Source organism: Hippopotamus amphibius, chromosome 2 (genome assembly GCF_030028045.1).
Source record: "Hippopotamus amphibius kiboko isolate mHipAmp2 chromosome 2, mHipAmp2.hap2, whole genome shotgun sequence".
NCBI lineage: Eukaryota > Metazoa > Chordata > Mammalia > Artiodactyla > Hippopotamidae > Hippopotamus > Hippopotamus amphibius.
The window spans coordinates 5,449,089-5,468,076 of NC_080187.1; the positions used below are offsets into that span (position 1 = coordinate 5,449,089).

Sequence of the window (18,988 nt, forward strand, 5' to 3'; positions counted from 1 at the left end):
GGAGCCTGCCAGGCTTATTAATATCCTGCTGAGTCAGGGGGCTCTTGAGTTTCAGCATCACAAGACCCAGAGGCTGAGCACGGCAGGAATATTCTTGACTCCCCGGCGTCCTCTCTTCCTCTCTACTGCCCACCTCGGGCTGGGGGCCCTGCGGGTCTGAGTGACTGTGTAGCCTGGTGGGGAGTCATTTCACCTGACTGCGAGGTGGAGGCAGGAAGCCCGTTCAGACACTGCTCCTCTGCAGCCCGGCACACAGGAGGGGCTGAGAGGCAGGAGTGCTCTTCCAGAAAAGGCCCTTTCTGGAGGCCCTGCTGAGATCTAACCCTGTCCTTATTGCTGGGATCCTGCGGAAGGGGCAGCATGGTCTGGTTCTCACAGAGCTCACCATCTGCCCAACATGGGCCCCTCAGCCAGCAGCCACAGCTGATTGGGCTCGGCCGGGGGCCAGACAGAAGCCAGGTCCTGCCGATGGCCAAACTGATGAGCTCTCCTGGACATCTGGAATTGGGTCTTGGGGACTGTGGTCACATGGGGTGGGCACTGGCTGAAGGGAGGAGCACCTGGACTAGGGGAGGGAGGTGGTAAGGGACTCAAGTGGGGTTGTCCATGGCAACAGAGGGGGCCAGACTGCAGAGGGTGAAACGAGGCAGATGCATTGAAAGACAAGCATTGGGACTTCCCTGGCGGTGCAGTGGTTAAGAATCCACCTGCCAATGCAGGGGACACAGGCTCAATTCCTGGTCCAGGAAGATCCCACATGCCATGGAGCAACTAAGCCCGTGTGCCACAACTACTAAGCCTGCACTCTAGAGCCCACAAGCCACAACTACTGAGCCTGCGTGCTGCAACTACTGAAGCCTGAGTGCCTAGAGCCCGTGCTCCACAACAAGAGAAGCCACCAAACTGAGAAGCCTGTGCACCGCAATGAAGAGTAGCCCCTACTCACTGCAACTAGAGAAAGCCCACACACAGCCATGAATACACAATGCAGCCAATAAATAAAGTAAAAAAAAAAAGACAAGCACCCAGGAGAAAGGCCCCCAAGCCCCTGGCTCTAGCCTTCTGCAGCCACTTCCTGCCCCAGGCTCCAGGAGGCTGCGCTGTATGCCCCATACAACAGCCCCCTTGCTGCCGCAGACTTCCGCACGGCCCTGCAAAGGCAGAGGGAGGTGGGATCATTTCTTGACCACCCGGCCCTTGGAGTCCCCCAGTCATGGTTTAAAAGCTATTTACTGAGAACCTCCCAGGTGCCAGGGCCTGGCCTGTCATCTCCTCCAAGCCTCACAAGATGCCTGTTCTCTCCATTTTACAGATGAAGAAGCTGAGGCCCGCAAGGCAAAGTCAGCTGCCACTAGGTGATAAGCCCAGGACTCAAACCCAGGTCCGGGTGAGTCCAGAGCCCTTACTCTTAACCTTGATTCTAAACACATTCATTCAGCTTGGCATTTGTTGAAGGAAGGAATGAGTGAATACAATTTTCATCCCTCGAGAATCCCTCTTTTTGTGTCCTCATCCCCAGGCCCCTGGGACTGGGTCCTGCCCCTCCCACCAGCCCCCCTCAACCACTTGGCCACCCAAGTTTGTGCCCCCTGCACATCTGATGGATGGCAGGGAATTCTGTGAATATCGGACCCTCCTCGGACACTGCCCACAGCTTGTCCGAGGGGGGCTTTGGCTCCAAAGGCTCTCCAGAGCCCTTATCAGCCCTCCCCACACATCAGACAGCCCGCCCCGCCCCAACCCCTCACAACCCGTTATCAGGGGACACATTCCAACCCAGCCGCCCCCTCCCCTCTTAAGGAGAGGAAGATAAAGCCTTCCACTTTCCGGCCCCTCTTCCGAGTTTTGCCACGTGGGGAAGGGGCGCTCCAGGGGCAGGAAGGGGGTTATCACAACAGGAAGCCCCAGCACTGGCTTGATTCCTCAGCCAGCGTGAGAAAATCCCGGAGGCTGGAGCCCGACCCTTCGGAGGAGGTGACCCTACTGGGTGGGGCTGGGGGAGGGGGACAGCTGCTCTTTGGAAGCCCAAGTGCCTGATGTTTGCTCCCGGGAACCAGGATGTGGCTGGTGAGGAGGGCAGGGCTGTCAGCCAGAGGTCGGAGGTCCCTCTGGGCAGGGTCTCAAAGCACCGCTGTCCTCACACACCTGTCTGTGCACCCCATCAAGGATAAGAGAACCGAGGCTCAAATTACGGAGAATGGAAGTTCTTACCTCTCAGGGCTGTGAGCTGGATGCTTGCAGAGGGCTAAGTATGGAGCTGGTACCTGGAAGGCACTGCTGGAAACCTCTCTCTGTGGATCACACGTGAGCACACACATTGATTCAGTACTAACTATATGGCAGGTGTACGCCCACCTCTCCACGTGGACAAGCACAGTCAACAGTCCCAGCACTCTCGGACGGAGAGACTTGTGATTCCCACTGTGTGGATGAAGAAATTGAGGCTTAGACGCATGAGGTTGCTAGCCCAGGGTCACCCAGCTCTAAGTGGAAGAGCCATGAGGTCAGTCTGTCTGACCTCAGTGTGCAGGCTCTCCATGGCCACAGTCCCATGCCTTCAAATGAATTCACTTATCACCTTGTCTACACAGCAGTTTCACACTCCAGCGGTCTCACCCCAATCATGGCCAAGAAAATATGCAGAAAAAAGGTCTGTGCTGGGCACTGTCAAAGTCAGTGCAGAAGGGTTGGTGCTCTGATCCCGGGTTGCGCTTTGTACAAACCGCAGCGAGCCTGGACCCAAAGGTGAGGCAGACTCGGCCACAGCACCAAGTGCCCCCAGAAGGTATGGCAGCAAGGCAGGTGAGGGAAAGCTTTCGAAGGGAGGCGTGAGAACTCTAAAAGCAAAGGAGGCTGGCTGTTCAGCATGGGGCAGGTAGCCCCCCCCTCCAGGGCGTCACAGCAGACTCACCGACAGTGAGAAGCCTGGGACACAGCAGAGGGTGGTGGGTTCCAGCAGCACGGAAGTGGGCTAGAATTTCAGTGCTTGAGGTCCTCAGCTTTTGAATTATGACTCTGGGAGTTCTAAGGGACATACTTGCCCCATAACAACTGCCCCGGATGGAGAATATTCTTGGAAGCATTGCAGGTCTCATAGAAAGCAGAAAATTCCATGCAACACCTGCAAACAAAAGTAAGCAAATGTGAGCTGGGTCCTTAGTGATTGAAGAGTGACTGGTAGCCAGGTGCTGGGGCCACAGAGGTGGGAGCTGGAAAACTGTAGGTCCAGAGAGCCTGAATCTGGTCCAGCATAGCGGGCATCCAGGCAGGCAGGGGTACCTGGAGGCCAAGTTCCCATGGCAACACAGCTGTGGGGTACCTAAGCCAGTGAAATGGCAAGGGACATACGTGCTGGTGGGCTAAGTTGGGGCTCCAGTTCTGAGCCTGGAGTGGACATCCAGGCTACGAGCAGAAGCAAAGCCAATCTTCTCTGAAAGAAAATGCCGGAGCCAAATGAGGCACCCTGGGATTTTCACAGATTGTTCGTAAGCTCGTGGCTTGATCTTAAAGATTAATGACACACAAAGCAAGTCAGTAGAAACAAGAGCACTCAAGGACAGTGGCTATTGGGATGGTCAGATCCAGAATGTAGGGCAGCTGATGTATGACCAAGGTAAAGACATCAAGGAGGCAAATGCTAAAGCAGTCACAAAGGCACCATCAGGGGTGGATGGGCAGATTTTTGTTGATTTTTTTGGCCGCACCGTGCGGCTTGCGGGATCTTAGTTCCCCAACAGGGGATCAAATCCATGCCCCCTGTAATGGAAGCACAGAGTCCCAACCACCGCACCGCCAGGGAATTCTCATGGATGGGCAGGTTTAAGGAACAAACATAGATGGTACTTCTAGGAGTGACGAATAGATTTAAAATACAACTGTAAATTGACTAAATAGATTAGACATAACTGGAACAAAAACAAGTGGAGTAGAAAATATATCTGAATTCCTTCTCAGAATGCAATAAAAAGTAGAGAAGAATCGGAAAATATGAAAGAGAGCCGAGGCACGAAGGCCAGAATGAGAGTAAAGACATTGCGTTTATAGATAAACACAGTTGCGAGGTTTGCCGCCCGCTGCTCTGGAGGAAGTGCTCGGGGGTGCAGTTCAGGAAGACGGGACATGATGGGATGACTGAGGGCCTGAGAAGGAAGAGTAAACAGTAAAGACCCAACCACGGAGGTCACCAAAGCCAGCACTGCGTGAAGTGACAGGGGTGTCCTCAGGGGGTTTAACAGAAGGACACACCTGGCTTGCTTGACAATCTGTACAAACTCGGTGGAGGTGGTCTACAGCTAAAGGCCTGTGTTGCTTGGAAGGAGGGCAAGATCTGTAACCTTTAGGGTTGAAGTTACATTTGCCAACCTTCTGACAGTGACAGTTAAAGAAATAGAAACCAGCAGAGAGAAAAGCGAAAAGACAAAGCCAACTAAGACCTCAGTTCCGGGAAGGGTGAGAAAGGAGACGAGAGAAACAGGAAAGGTAGAACACACAGAAGAAGGAAACAAAGATGGCAGAAACAAGTCCAAACATAGCCATCATAACAACAGACTCAACTCACCAGTTAAGAGAATGGCAGGCTGGGTAGGGAGAAGAAATCCAGATTGATGAAGTTTACAAGAGATGTGCTGAAAACATAAGGATCCAGAAAGTTTAAACATAAAAGGAAGGTTAAATATCAACACACAACAAACATGTACACACACATACATATGTGTGAAAACATATGTCTTGATGTCAGGCAGATTTGTCTTATACTTTAAAAGCATCATCAAGAACAGAGAGGGTCAGGGACTTCCCTGGTGGTGCAGTGGTTAAGAATCTGCCTGCCAGTGGGAGGGGACATGGGTTCGATTCCACATGCCTCAGAGCAACTAAGCCCGTGCGCCATAACTACCGAGCCCATGTGCCACAACTACTGAAGCCCATGCGCTTAGAGCCCATGCTCCACAACAAGAGAAGCCACTGCAATAAGAAGCCCGTGCACTGCAACGAAGAGTAGCCTCCGCTCACCACAATAGAAAAGCCCAAGTGCCGCAGTGCAGACCTAAGGCAGCCAAAATAAATAAATAAATAAATAAAATTAAACAAACAAAAAACAAATCAGAAGGAAGAAGATATTAAAGATAGAGTGGAAATTTTAAAAAATGACATTACAGAGAAGATTAACCAGGAGGGGAGAGAGACACAGGAATAACAGTATGGCTGTAAAGAGGGGACAACAACAAAGAACAGAGAATGAAAAGATAGTAAAAGAATCTGATCGACAACTTCATGTCAAGAAGTTTGAAAACTTAAATGGAATGGTTCAAAACTTGGAAAAAATATAACTTACCAAAATGGGCTCAAGAAGTAGAACTCCACTAAAACTATTAAAGAGACTTAAATATTCTTTTAAGTATCATGTGAAAGAATAAAAGAGTGAAAGAAAACACCAGGAGTAGATGATCTACAGTGAGCTCTATGGAACATCTAGGAAAGAGCTCCTTCTAATATCACAGGAAGTTTCCCAGGGAATAGGTGAGGGAGATTTGCTCCACGAGGCCCATGTAACCTGGATCACTAAACCAGACGAGAACAGTGCAAGAAAGGAAAATTATGGACACATTTCACTCATGATATAAAGGTGAAAATACTAACAGATTAGCAAGCTGAATACAGTAGTGTATAGAAAAGTGTAATATACCTGATGGAATGAGCTCTGTCCCAAGATCGCAAGGGATGGTTTAACATTAGAAAAATCAAGGTCATTTAACACATTAACTGATGAAAGGAGGAAAAACTACAGGATTATAAATAAATGTTGAAGAAGTATTTTAAAAAGTTCAACATAAATTTGTGATAGAAACTTCTCAGCGGGGCTTCCCTGGTGGCGCAGTGGTTAAGAATCTGCCTGCCAATGCAGCGGACACATGTTCAGTCCCTGCTCTGGGAAGATCCCACATGCTGCCGAGCAACTAAGCCTGTGTGCCACAGCTACTGAGCCTGTGCTCTAGAGCCTGTGAGCCACAACTACTGAGTCCACAGGCTGCAACTACTGAAGCCCATGGGCTTAGAGCCCGAGCTTTGCAACAAGAGAAGCCACCGCAATGAGAAGCCCGGGCATCTCAACGAAGAGTAGCACCCGCTGGCTGCAACTAGAGAAAGCCCACGCACAGCAATGGAGACCCAACACAGCCAAAATAAATAAAATAAAATAAAATAAACTATATATAGAAAAAGAAACTTCACAGTAATTCAGAAATAGAAGGGAACTTCCTTGGCCTGATAAATGGGGAAACATTAGCAACACTCCTTCTGAGATTAGGACTAAGAAATGTTATGTTTCCCATTATTGGTCTTGTTCAACTGTGGGTACTGGAAATCCTCCCCTAACAATAAGACTCTAAAAAATAAATTAAAAAGCATATGGATTGGGAAAGAGAAAATAAAAATAAAACATTATTTTCAGATATGCCCAATGACAGAAAACCAAAAGGGAGAACTTAGCAGGATACCTAGATACAAGAGTAATACACAAAAGCCGCATTTCTAAGATACCAGGACCAAGCAATTGGAAAACGTACTTTATTTACTTATTTATTTATTTTGGCCATGCAACCTGTGGGATCTTAGGTTCCCTGACCAGGGATTGAACCTGGCCCCAGCAGTGAAATCTCCATGTCCTAACCACTGGACTGCTAGAGAATTTCCTGTTTTCTCATGTTCTACTTGTTGATTTTACTGGTGGTTTCATAGGTATTCATTACTGTTAAAAATAAGTACTTTTTTATTGAGGCATAGTTAATTTACAATATTACATTAGCTTCAGGTGTGAAATAGTGATTCAAAATTTTTATAGACTATACTCCATTTAAAGTTATTATAAAATATTGGCTATATTCCTTGGGCTGTATAATACATCCTTGTAGCTTATTTATTTTATACATAGTAGCTTGTACCTCTTAATCCCCTCTGCCTTCCCTCTCCCCACTGGTAATGGCTAGTTTGTTCTCTATATCTGTGAGTGTTTCTATTTTGTTATATTCATTTGTTTGTTTTATTTCTTAGATTCCACACATAAGTGATAACATAGATTATTTGTCTTTCTCTGAGTTATTTCACTAAGCGTAATACCTTCTAGGTCCATCGAAGATGTTGCAAATGGTAACATTTCAGTCTTTTTTTATTGCTGAGTAATATTCCTTTGTGTGTGTGTGTGTGTGTGTGTGTATGCGTATGGCATGTCTTCTTTACCCATTCATCTGATGGCTATATATGTTGATGTGTCCATCAAATGAATGGATAAATGTTGATGCACACTTCGGTTGCTTCCATATCTTGGCTATTGTAAATAATGCTGCTATGAAACTTGGGGTGCATGTATCTTTTAAAATTGGTGTTTTCACTTTCTTCAGATATACACCCAGGAGTGGAATTGGTGGATTATGTGGTAGCTCTATTTTTAGTTTTTTGAGGACCCTCCATATTGTTTTCTACAATGCTGTACCCATTTACATCCCCACCGACAGTGTACTAGGATTCCCTTTTCTCCACATCCTTGCCACAATGTTATCTGCGATAGCTATTCTGACGGGTGAGAGGTGATGGCTCATTGTGACTTTGATTTGCATTCTTCTGATGGTGAGTGATGTTGAGCATCTTTCCACATGCCTGTTGGCCATCTGTATATCTTCTTTGGAAAAATTTCTATTCAGTTCTTCTGCCCATTAAAAATAAGTACATTTTTAATGAAGACAAACACAAACGCCATGAGGTCTCAATAATTAGAGTTGTTATGAACCAAAGATCATGATTAAACCAATTTTGGGCCTCTGAGGTCCACTAACAAGAAATGAAACTCACTTACCTGACTCTGGGACCTTCCCTTTGTGACCCTAGCAGGTAAGGACAATAGTACCCAGCTTAGAGGTTTTTTGTTTTGTTTTTGTTTTTGGCTGTGCCACGTGGCATGTGGGATCTCAGTTTCCCGACCAGGGATTGAACACGCGCCCCCTGCGTTGGAAGCACGGAGTCTTACCCACTGGACCTCCAGAGAAGTCCCAGCTTAGAGGGTTTGGGTAAGTATCATCAATAGTGTATGTGGTGGGCTCTTAACAGTGGAAACTATTTTTATCATGTTTGCCCATGATAAGCCCGACTTGGAGACTGGGGCAGAGGGGTAACCTGGCTTCCCCTTGTTCCTGGAGAGGGGGTTGTATGGTGGGGAGTGGTCTGGGCTCCTGCGAGCCTACTCAGACCTCCCTGGTTTAAAGGGCATACCCTTCATTCCCATGACTATTTTCCTAGAGCCTCCTGTTTATACCCAGCTTTGCTGGTCGGAAGTAACAGAAACTCAGCTCCAGCCAGATGCAGCCCAAAAGATTGACCTGCTTAGAATCTGTAGTAAAAAAAAAAACTCCCTATAAACAAAATCCAGGTCCAGATGGCTTCACAGGCGAATTCTACCAAACATACAAAGAAGAAATTATACTGATCCTTCTCAAACTCTTCCAAAAGACTGAAGAGGAGGGAACACTCCCAAAGACATTCTATGAGGCAGGCCACCATCACCCTGATACTAAAACCAGACAAAGACACCACCAAAAAAGAAAATTGCAGGCCAATATCTTTGATGAATATAGATGCAAAAATTCTCAACAAAATACTAGCAAACCAAATCCAACAACACATAAAAAAGATAATACACTGTGACCAAATTGGATTCATCCCAGGGTCACAAGGATGGCTCAACATACACAAATCAATATGATTCACCACATCAACAAAAGACAAAAACCACATGATCATTTCAATAGATGCAGAAAAAGTATTTGATAAAATTCAACATCCATTCATGACAAAAAATTTTACCAAAGTGGGTATAGAGAGACCATCTCTCAACATAATAAAAGCTATTTACAACAAACGCACAGCCAGTATAATACTCAATGGTGAAAAACTGAAAGCCTTCCCACTAAAATCTGGAACAAGACAAGGATGCCAAATCTCACCACTTCTATCCAGCATAGTACTGGAAGTCCTAGCCATAGCAATCAGACAAGAAAAAGAAAGTCAATGTATCCAAATTAGATGGGAAGAGGTAAAATTGTCATTATATGCAAATGGTATGATACTATATGTATAGAAAACTCGAAAGACTCCTTACAAAACTACTAGAACTGATAAATTCAGCAAGGTAGCAGGATACAAGATTAATATTCAGAGATTGGTTGCATTTCTTTACACTAACAATGAAATATCAGAAAATGAATGTAGAAAAACAATCTTTTAAAATCACATCAAGGGACTTCCCTGGTAGTGCAATGGTTAATAATCCACCTGCCAATGCAGGGGACACAGGTTCAATCCCTGGTCCAGGAAGATCCCACATGCTGCGGAGCAACTAAGCCCATGCACCACAACTACTGAGCCTGTGCTCTACAGCCTGCGAGGCACAAGTATTGAGCTCATGTGCCACAACTACTGAAAGCCTGTGCTCTAGAAGTCACCTCAATGAGAAGCCCAGGCTTTCTCCAGTTGCATCAAGAGTAGCCCCTGCTTGCTGCAGCTAGAGAAAGCCTGTGTACAGCAACGAAGATCCAACGCAGCCTAAATAAATAACTAAAATTAAAAGAGAAAAAACAAAACAAAAAATAAAATTGCGTCAAAAAAATTAAATGCTTAGGAATAAACCTAACCAAGGAGGTGAAAGTCTTATATGCTGAGAACTAGAAAGCCTTCATAAAGGAAATTGAGGAGACTTTATCTGCTCACCCACCTGAGATGCCTAAGAGTAGATTCCAAGGATGGAGACACTGGGGCAGCTGATTCTCAAAGCAACCCCGTTCCCACCATTTTAGAGATGGCAAAACGGAGGATCCGAACAGTCAAGAGACTTGCCCTGCTGACCAAAGCCTGTGTTTGGGTTCATCTGCAGGAGGAAACACGACTGAACTAACAGCCCCGTGCCTCTGGCAGGAGCACGTCTTGCACCAACAGAATACACACAAACCAGTTTCCGAGGCGATCCTTCCCTCCTCCTCACGCCCAGTGGGGATGGTAGAGTTATGCGCCCAGACCTTCCCAAACCTGCTTAGGCTAAAGGCTCAGAGGCTCAGGCCACATCCAAGATGGACACCATTGGCTTCTTCAGCTGAGGGTCCTGGAGGTCAGGGTTGCTGGTTCTCAACTTTACCTGTAGTGGAATCACTTGGGAAATTGAAAAAAAAAAATCACCCTCCAGAGACCACACCCCAGACCAATTACATCCAAGCCTCTGCAGGTGGGACCTGGGCTTCCTTATTTTTCTAATAATTGGAAAGCCCATGCTCTGCCCTGTTCTCCACGTTCCAGGAGAGGCCCCCTCCCTCCAGGGACCTTACATTTCGGTTCACCAGTGTGACCTTGCTCTCCACGTGGCAGGCTGCTAACCTGTCCAGGTGAGGGCCCTTCAGCACACTTTAGGTTCCTTAACAAGGGAAGTGCAGGTGACAGGGACAGGCAACTCACAAGGAACAGATACAAACGGTTCATAAGCTTACGAGAAAAGGTTTAGTTTTTGTATGAGTTTGCCAGGGCAATCATCATGAGATGCCACAGACTGCATGTCTTTTTTTTTTAAATTAATTAATGAATTTTATTGGCTGTGTTGGATCTTTTTTGCTGTGGGCGGGCTTTCTTTAGTTACGGTGAGTGGGGGCTACTCTTTGTTGTGGTGCGCAGGCTCCTCATTGCCGTGGCTTCTCTTGTTGCGGAGCTCGGGCTCTAGGTGCATGGGCTTCAGTAGTTGCGGCACACGGGCTCGATAGTTGTGGCTCACGGGCTCTAAAGCACAGGCTCAATAGTTGGGGCGCACGGGCTTAGTTGTTCTGCGGCATGTGGGATCTTCCTGGAGCAGGGATCGAACCCGTGTCCCCTGCATTGGCAGGCAGATTCTTAACCACTGCACCACCTGGGAAGCCCAGACTGGGTGTCAGAAAAACAGAATTTTTACTTTCTCACCGTTCTGAAGACTGGAAGTGCAAGATCAAGGTGTCAGCAAGTTTGGTTTCTCCTGAGGCCTCTCTCCTCGGCTTGCATGTGACCTTTTCTCTCTGTGTGTGTGTGCGCCCCTGGTGCCTCTCTTATAAGAACACCAGTCATATTGGACCAGGGCCCACTCTAAATACGTCATTTTAACTAATCACATGTTAAAAGGTCCTGTTTCCAAATACAGTTACATTCTGAGGTCCTGGGAGTTAGGGTTTCAACACGTGCATTTGGGGTGGGGGACACAATAGCAGTTTTCTTAGCACAAGGATTGTAAGATGCAAAAATAAAACAAGGGAATATAAACTTTTACAGTCAGATTGACGATGGTTATGAAGGTAGAAAACCTTTTTTGTGATCACTTTCTTATTCTACTAGAGAAATACTAAGTTGGTGAAACTTTTCTGGTGATCTGTTTGGTAATACCAAAACCCTTTTAAAGAACTGTACACACACACACACACACACACACACACACACACACACACACACTACTGGGTCTAACAATTCCATTGCCAGAAATTCAACACAAAATAAGACAGCTGTTCTGTTTAGAGAGTTACAGAGAAGGGTTAAACCTGCATTACTCATATTTGCAGAAAATCTGGGGTCTACTTCAGTACCCATTAGGAATAGCTATGATAAAAAAAAAACCAGGTAGCAAGTGTGGGTGAAGATGGAGAGAAACTGGATCCCTCATACACTGCTGGTGGGAATGTAAAGTGGCACAGCGACTGTGGAAAACACTCTGGTAGTTCCTCCAAAAATATCACGTAGGATTACCAATGATGCAGCAGTTCCACTCTGAGGCAAAAAGAACTGCAAACAGGTTCTCAGCAAATACCTGTACACAAAAGTTCATTGCAGCTTTGTTTACAGCAGCCCAAAGATGCAAACAATGCAGATGTCCATCAACGGAGGAATGAAGAGCCAAGTTGTGGTCTATCCACACGATGGAATATTATTCAGCCGTAGAAAGGAACGAAGTACTGATACCCGCTACAACATGAATGAACCTTGAAGACATTATGCTAATTGAAAGTAGCCAGACACAAGAAGTCACATAGTCTATGATTCCATGCACATGAAATGTCCAGAATAAACAAACCCATAGAGATAGAGAGCAGACTGATGTCTTCTAGGAGCTGGGGGAAGGGAGGATGGGGACCAGTTGCCTGATGGGGACTGGGTTTCCTTTTGGGTAATGAAAATATCTTGGAACTCGATAGGGGTGGTGGTTGCACAACCTTGTGAACGTGCTAAATGCCACCAAATTGTACACTTTAAATTGGTTAATTTTATATTAGGTGAATGTCACTGCATTTAAAAACAAACAAACTGGTAGCAACCTAAATATCAAAAAAGAGTCTCTTCTGTACAAGGAATCACTTGAGGCTGCTATCAGTCAAGAAGGAGATGTTGCGTTATTGATGCAGAAAGACGTTCGCAAGATGTCAGTAAATGATAAAAGCAGGTCACAAAACTGTGGCATTTCGTGCCTTTCTTTGTCCAAATATGTCTCTGTTTTTATACATGTGGAGAAAAATGTCTGCGAGGAATAAGCACAAAATGTTTGCTTTTGGTTTTCCTGTATTTGTCATGGAATAATGAAAATGTCTTCTTATGTAACCAAAAAACATGATAACCAGATACTTCCTTAAAGAAATTCATCCTGTTCTTTGGGAGGCTCTCAGGAGACTCATTACACTTCTGCTGGCCTGGGGCTCAGGACTAGAATTCCTCTCTTGCGAGGGAGGAGGCGAGGAGGTCACGCAGGTCACGTGGGGAGGGGCAGGTCTGTGTCTTCGCCAGGGACCCCATCTCCCTGAGCTAAGCTCCTCGTAGGACCTTGCTGGTCCCTGTCCCTCTACAGACCTTTTTGGCTGAAGGATTTAAGCGGAGGAATCAGGATTTCAAGACACCCTTGCCCTGACTTGTCCCCCCAGCAGTAGAAACAGCACCAGATGGGGGTGAGGCCAAGCTGGCCTCAGAGGCTCAGATTGCATCTTGGACCCCATCTGGACAGCCCTCCTGGAGGCCCGGCCCCAGGCTTCTGCTCAGGGTGGGGTTTCCCAGGGCTTGGTCGCTGCTGCCAGATCTCACAGCTGGGCTGTTGGCGAGAGGAGTTTTCCCAGGGTCCCGGCAAGCCCCCTACTCCTGCTGGAAGCCCTTCCTTTTCCCACAAGCAAGCTGTGGCCTGGGCCAGGCTATTGAAAGCTGTAACTGGGGGCCCGGAGCTGTGCTGTGGCCAGAGGAGCAGCTGTGGCTCTAATTACCAGATCGACAGAAGGTCTTAGAAATTCTCCCAGGGAAACAGCATGTCCTGAACTGGGCCCGGGGACCCTGATGGCGTCATGAGGTTGTGTGTGTGTGTGTGTGTGTGTGTGTGTGTGTGTGTGTGTGTGCGCGCTCGCGCATGCGCGAATGTATACATATTTGCCAGGTAAAATACAGACATCTGGATAAATGTGGATGTCAGATAAATGAACAGTTTTTAGTATAAGTATGTCCCAAAGAGTGCATCCTACATTTTTATTCACTGAATCTGGCAAGCCTGTTACCTGTAAACATGGGCTTGCAGAGAAAGTGTAAGTGTCTAAGTGTGTACATCGTGCAAGAACACACACGTGTGTGTATAAGTGTATGCTAGATGCCAAGGTGCGTGCACACCAGAACGCAGGTGTAGAGATTTCGCTGTGTGTGTGAGCCGGTGTATGGCTGTGAAAGGTTTGGTATGTAAGTGAATGTATAAATGTATCTGTGTGCAAAGATGATCGTGTATGTGTTTTCGTGTTTGCCTCTACATGTATGTACACCAAAGCACATGAAGTGTGGGGTGTGGAGGCGTCCTCATACGTGCATGTTACAGGACATTGAAGCTGGAGGGAAGTTTGGAGATCTTGAGCACGTAATTGCATATGTGAGAACGCGGAGGCCAGCCAGCCAGACCGCCTGTGTGTGTGTGTGCACACGCGTGTGCATGTGTGCCTGAGCTCTGGGGGGTGGGGGGTGGGGGGGGCTCTCTGCCCTTCACCTCGTGCCAGGCACCGCAGTCCAGCGTCACCACATCCCCATGACAACCCTCTTCCTCCGAGGCCTGTTTCCCAAGGGGAAGGTCAGGTGGAGCATGGCCAGGGCCCCAGCCTCGCCCGCCTGCCTGGCCGACACGTGTGCCTGCACGTGGGTTACATAAACGCTGGGGCCCGGAGCTGCAGCCAGATGTTCCATCTCTTCCTGGAGCCAGATGGCGGCTGATCTGGGAGTTCGTGCATTTTTCGAGCTCCTGCCGTCCCTTTCTCCTGCCCCTTCTGGAGTTTTCCCCAGGCAGGGGAGGGGCTGGGGACATGGGGACTTTGAACTGGACCGATTACCTCAGCTGGGAAGAGGCTTCCTGCAGGCAGGGGCTCAGGGATGGTGTCTTGAGAGGTGACCGCGCCCCCAGGGTGGCTCCTAGATCAGTGGTCTCCCCACATCACCCAGAAGCAGCCTGACGTGGCTGGTCCCAGAGCAGACCCGCCTCCAACTCTCCTGACCTGTGTCCCATTCTCCCCCAAGCCTTGCTCTTCCTGCGGTGACAGGTGACTGCCAGCTGACCTGATAAACCCATGTATTAGGTCCTGGGGGTTGAGATTTGAAGATATGAAATTTTGTGGGGGGATGAAGCCGGTTAACACCCGCAACAGTGTGTTCTTGGGAGCTGGCTTCTCCCACCCCAGTCCCGCCATTGCCAGGCAATACCTGCTGCGGGTCTTCAGAAGCCCAATTTCCTGCTTTTTATTTTGACATCTGAGAGCTTTCCTGAGACACTACAAAGACGCAGAGCCAGGTCAGGAGTGGTGCCCTCAGCCCCGAACGCCAGCTCTGTTGGAAGGAGGGTTTGGACGGCATGGAGGGGAAACATGGCAGCTCAGGGCGGGAGGGGTCCGTTCGCATGCCCTTGGCCCACCCACAGCCTGAAGCCAGGGAGCCCAGGGTTGGGGAGGTTCAGGGCAGGCTCCATAGTGTCTGACCCCCTTCCTGGGCCTCCGTGTTTCCATCTGTGACAAGAGGCCGCTGGGCCCACCATGACCTGGGAAGGTGCCCATCTCCAAGTTCCAGTCCCTGCTGACCCCTGCCCATCCAAGCCCTGAAGCATACGGCCCTTTCCCTGAGTGCCCGGCAGGCACTTGTGGTCCTTTGCGGGGGGGGGCGGGGTGTGTGTGGCCCAAGCACCTCTGCTCCTTTCTCAATCCTTCCGTGTGCCGGGCCCAGGGCTGGGCGCTCTGAGGGCTCTAGCTTTACTCCTCACACCTGTGCAAGGTAAGCATCACCCCCATTGTGTCAAGGCGGGAAACTAAGGCTCAGAAGGGCTCAGCGACTTGGCAGGGCCAGAATTTGGACCTGGGGCCTGACTCCCATGCGTGTGCTCTTTCCTTGAGACCACCCTGCCCAGAGGACGCCCACCCTGTCCCTGAGTCCCCGTGGCCCTCCAGCCAAGTGACCTTCACGAAGGAAGCTCAGGCAGACTTCTGTGTCCTGGGCCATGCCAGCTGGGGGTGGTGAGGGGGTGATGCTGGGGGGCAGGAGGGCTCTGGCGAGTTCGGGACCAACTCCAGGCTCCACGCAGAGCAGGTGGGGGCCCACGGGGCTGGGGGAGGGTGTGGGTCAGCGTGAGGAAGAGGGAGGATGCCTCACACTGAGGGAGAGCTTCGGGGGCTACGCAGGGCCTGGGGGCCTTGTTCCTGCCACACCCGACATCCAGTCTAGGCCGGACCTGCAGAGTCCAGCCAAGGTCGACCTCAGACAACACAGGCCGCCGTCCAGCACAGTGGGATTTGACTCTGTTAAAAAAAAGCCAACCCACCCCTGTGCCTGCCACGTCACCAGTCCAGCCTCCCTCCAAGGTTGGTGGATGCCCTGCATTTCTATTTTCCAGAGGGTTCTCTACTCTGAGGCCACTGCGGCCTGGGTTCCAATCCTGACTCCGCCAGATCCTAGCTGAGTGACCTTGGAGAAATGACTTTCCCTCTCTGAGCCTCAGTCTCCTCACCTGTAAAATAGGGATAAGTTCATCACGAGGATTCAGCGAGATGAGGCGGCTGAAGGACTTAGGAAGCTGTAAGCCCTCCACCTCCACCCCAAGTCATGAGTCGAATGTCAGTTCCACGGAGAGGCTGGTTCCTAAGAGGTTAGGCGTGACAGGCAAGAGGTGGAGGGGTGAAAAAAAGAGATAATACGGATTCTATACAAACTCCTTCAGAAAAATAGAAATGGCTGGCTTTACCCTGATAGCCAAAGTGGACACAGACAAATCAAGGAAACAACACAAACGTCCCCATGGATAGAGAGGCAAAGGTCCTTAACAAAATCTGTATCCAGTGCGATGCAATGATATTTATTTATTTACGGCCGTGCTGCACAGCATGTGGGATCTTAGCTCCCCGTCCAGGGTTGGAACTCGTGCCCCTTGCATTGGAAGTGTGGAATCTTAACCACTGGACCGCCAGGGAAGTTCTGAATGTGGCAATATTTAGAAAGGACAGTGCATCTTGACCACGTGGGGTTTACCCCAGGTACGCAGAATGGGTTTACCATTGAGAACCAAATATAATTCACCATAAAAAAATGGAAGCAGCTGTTGGCTTCCATTCCTAAAGTGTGTTAACTATGTCGTTTCTCTCATCCCAACCCTGGGGCCCTAGCAGCTGTCACCCTACCTCCTGCCGTCTGCCCGCCTCCGCCCAGGGTCTGTCTGGGAGCAGGTGTGATGGTGAGTTCATGAAGGAGTCACAGACCCCTCCCTCCCTCCCTCCCAGGCTCTGCTCTTGTGGGCTCCCCCAGGGGGTCCATCCAGGATGGCAGGGTGGACCCTGCACCAGGCGCCCAGGTGGGGAGCACCCCGCTACAGGGACCCCTGTCATCCCTGTCTGACAGATTAGGACACCAGGCTCGGAGAGGGCATGTGACGGCTGTGTGAGTGCTGGCACTGGCCTGAGCCTGGGGCTCCAGCACCCGGTGTTGCTGACACCTCACAGGACAGGATGCCAACTGCCTCTCCAGGGAGACTTTTCTCCTAATGGTTTGTTAGGCACTTGGATTCCACAGCCCACCGTGAGCTTAGGGGGTCTGCCGAGAGCCCTCCTTTCTTCAGAAACCCCCTCCTCATCCTGGAGACTCCAGAGACCACCACCCACCCCTGTGGGAGCAGTGGCCCTAGGGACCCACCAGGGATGTGGGCCCTGGAGGGCAGCTACTCGTCCCCAGCCCAGAGCTGGAGCTGGCTTCACCCTGGATGACAGGTTCCCAGATTCCTGAGGGCGGGGGTGAGGAGCAAAGGAAGATACCCTCAGCCCTCAGCATCGCATGGACATGTCAGCCAGGAGCACCTGTGGGAACATGCGGAATGTATTTTGAAGACTCTGGAACCAGCCAGTGTACAAGATTAAAAGTTGGGGGTCTTGGGGCTTCCCTGGTGGTGCGGTGGTTTGGACTCCGTGCTCCCAATGCAGGGGGCCTGGGTTGAATCCCTGGTCGGGGAACTAAGATTCCCACATGCCTCACAGCACGGCCGAAAAAAAAAAAAGGAGGAGATGGATACAGACGCAGGCCAAATGCCCTGGGACAACCAGTGCAGAGATTGGAGCGCCGCGGCCGCTTCGCCGCCACCACCAGAAGCTGGAGGAGGCGGGGAAGGATTCTACCCGGAGTCTCCGAGGCAGCAGGGCCCTGCTGACACCTTGAGTTTGGACTTCTAGCCTCCGAACTAGAGAGAACACATTTCTGTTGTTTTAAGCCACTTGGTTGTGGCTCTTCCTACGGCAGCCAGGAAAGGAATCCGCTGTGTGTCGGCACTAACGTCTACTGCCTCCTGCCTCCCCTGTCCTGGTACCCACCACGCAAAGTCCTGTGCGGGAAGCTGAAGAGGGGAACACAAGCCGAGGGCTGCCACAGACAGACTGACGCGCACCCCTCTGTGCTGCCTGCTGGCTGAGCAACCTTGGGCAAGTTACCACCCCTCTCAGGGCCTCAGTTTTCTCATCTGTGCAATGGGCACGTTGATGCCCCCACATCAGAGGAGCATGGTGAGGCACTGATGAGCCCTCACCCACAAAGCACTCGCCCCGGGAGCCCGGAGCCTCCGCCTCGCCTGCACCCCACACCCAGAGCGTCCTGCCTCTCTGTGATGGCCGTGGTCCCCTTGGCCTCCTGCCCTTCTCTTCCCTCTGCCCAGAGCCCTCTTCCCCTCCTTCCTGGCTCTCTCCACTCATCTCCTGCATCCCCCCTGCCCCAGGACCCCTGCCCCGGCCCCCACAGCTGGGCCGAGCTCCCTGTACATCCCTCAGCTCAGCTTCCCTCAGGCTTGACTGTCTGTCTGGTCACTGTCCACTTTCTCTGGGGCAGGGTCCTTCCAGCGGGGAGTGAGAGGGTCTTGGCTCCCAGGGGAGATCTCCTCGGCACCACAGTGGGGGCTTCCCAAACAGATCACGACCTGACCCTAGGCAGAGTGGCCAGTGCAGGGCCCAGGGATGGAGGAAGCCTCAGCAGGGACCTCAGGGAGAAGGTACCAACCAGCCTGGAAAAATCTAGGAGCCCATCGCCCCCTGATCACCTGACACCATGGCCTGACTGGCGGTAAAGAAATTGGCTCCCCCACCCCCATGTTAGCAGGGCCTCTCCCACCTAGAAACTTACATCAAACAAGGGAAAAAAACACACAGGAGAGGGTCTGTTTGCATATCATCTGTATTGGCACATGAAATGCACATCCAGAACGGCTGACTTGGAAACGACCTATTAGGTCACATGGAGTCCGGCCCCTGGGGGCCAAAGTGGCACCGATGCCTGTGGGCCATGGGCTTTCTGCAGGTGGTGGCCTGGACAGCTGGTCTCCCCGGGTTCTGGGGCCTGGCGCTGGGGGAGACCAGCTCACACCTCGGGCCCTTTCACTCCTGGGCAGCGTCTCCCAACATGCGCCTGGGGAAAAGCGGTTCCCTGGGCGGCG

The 18,988-nt window shown here is 50.1% G+C and overlaps 1 long non-coding RNA gene across 1 annotated transcript in view; it reads left to right on the forward strand.

Annotated features, from left to right (window-relative positions):
• The window catches only part of LOC130844817 (uncharacterized), a 31,567-nt gene extending 18,776 nt beyond the window's left edge, over positions 1–12,791 (forward strand). The window contains exons 2-3 of the long non-coding RNA XR_009051245.1: positions 7,963–8,057; positions 11,887–12,791. This is a non-coding gene — a long non-coding RNA (uncharacterized LOC130844817). The remainder of the gene's footprint in view (positions 1–7,962; positions 8,058–11,886) is intronic.
• Positions 12,792–18,988: the final 6,197 nt, after the last annotated feature.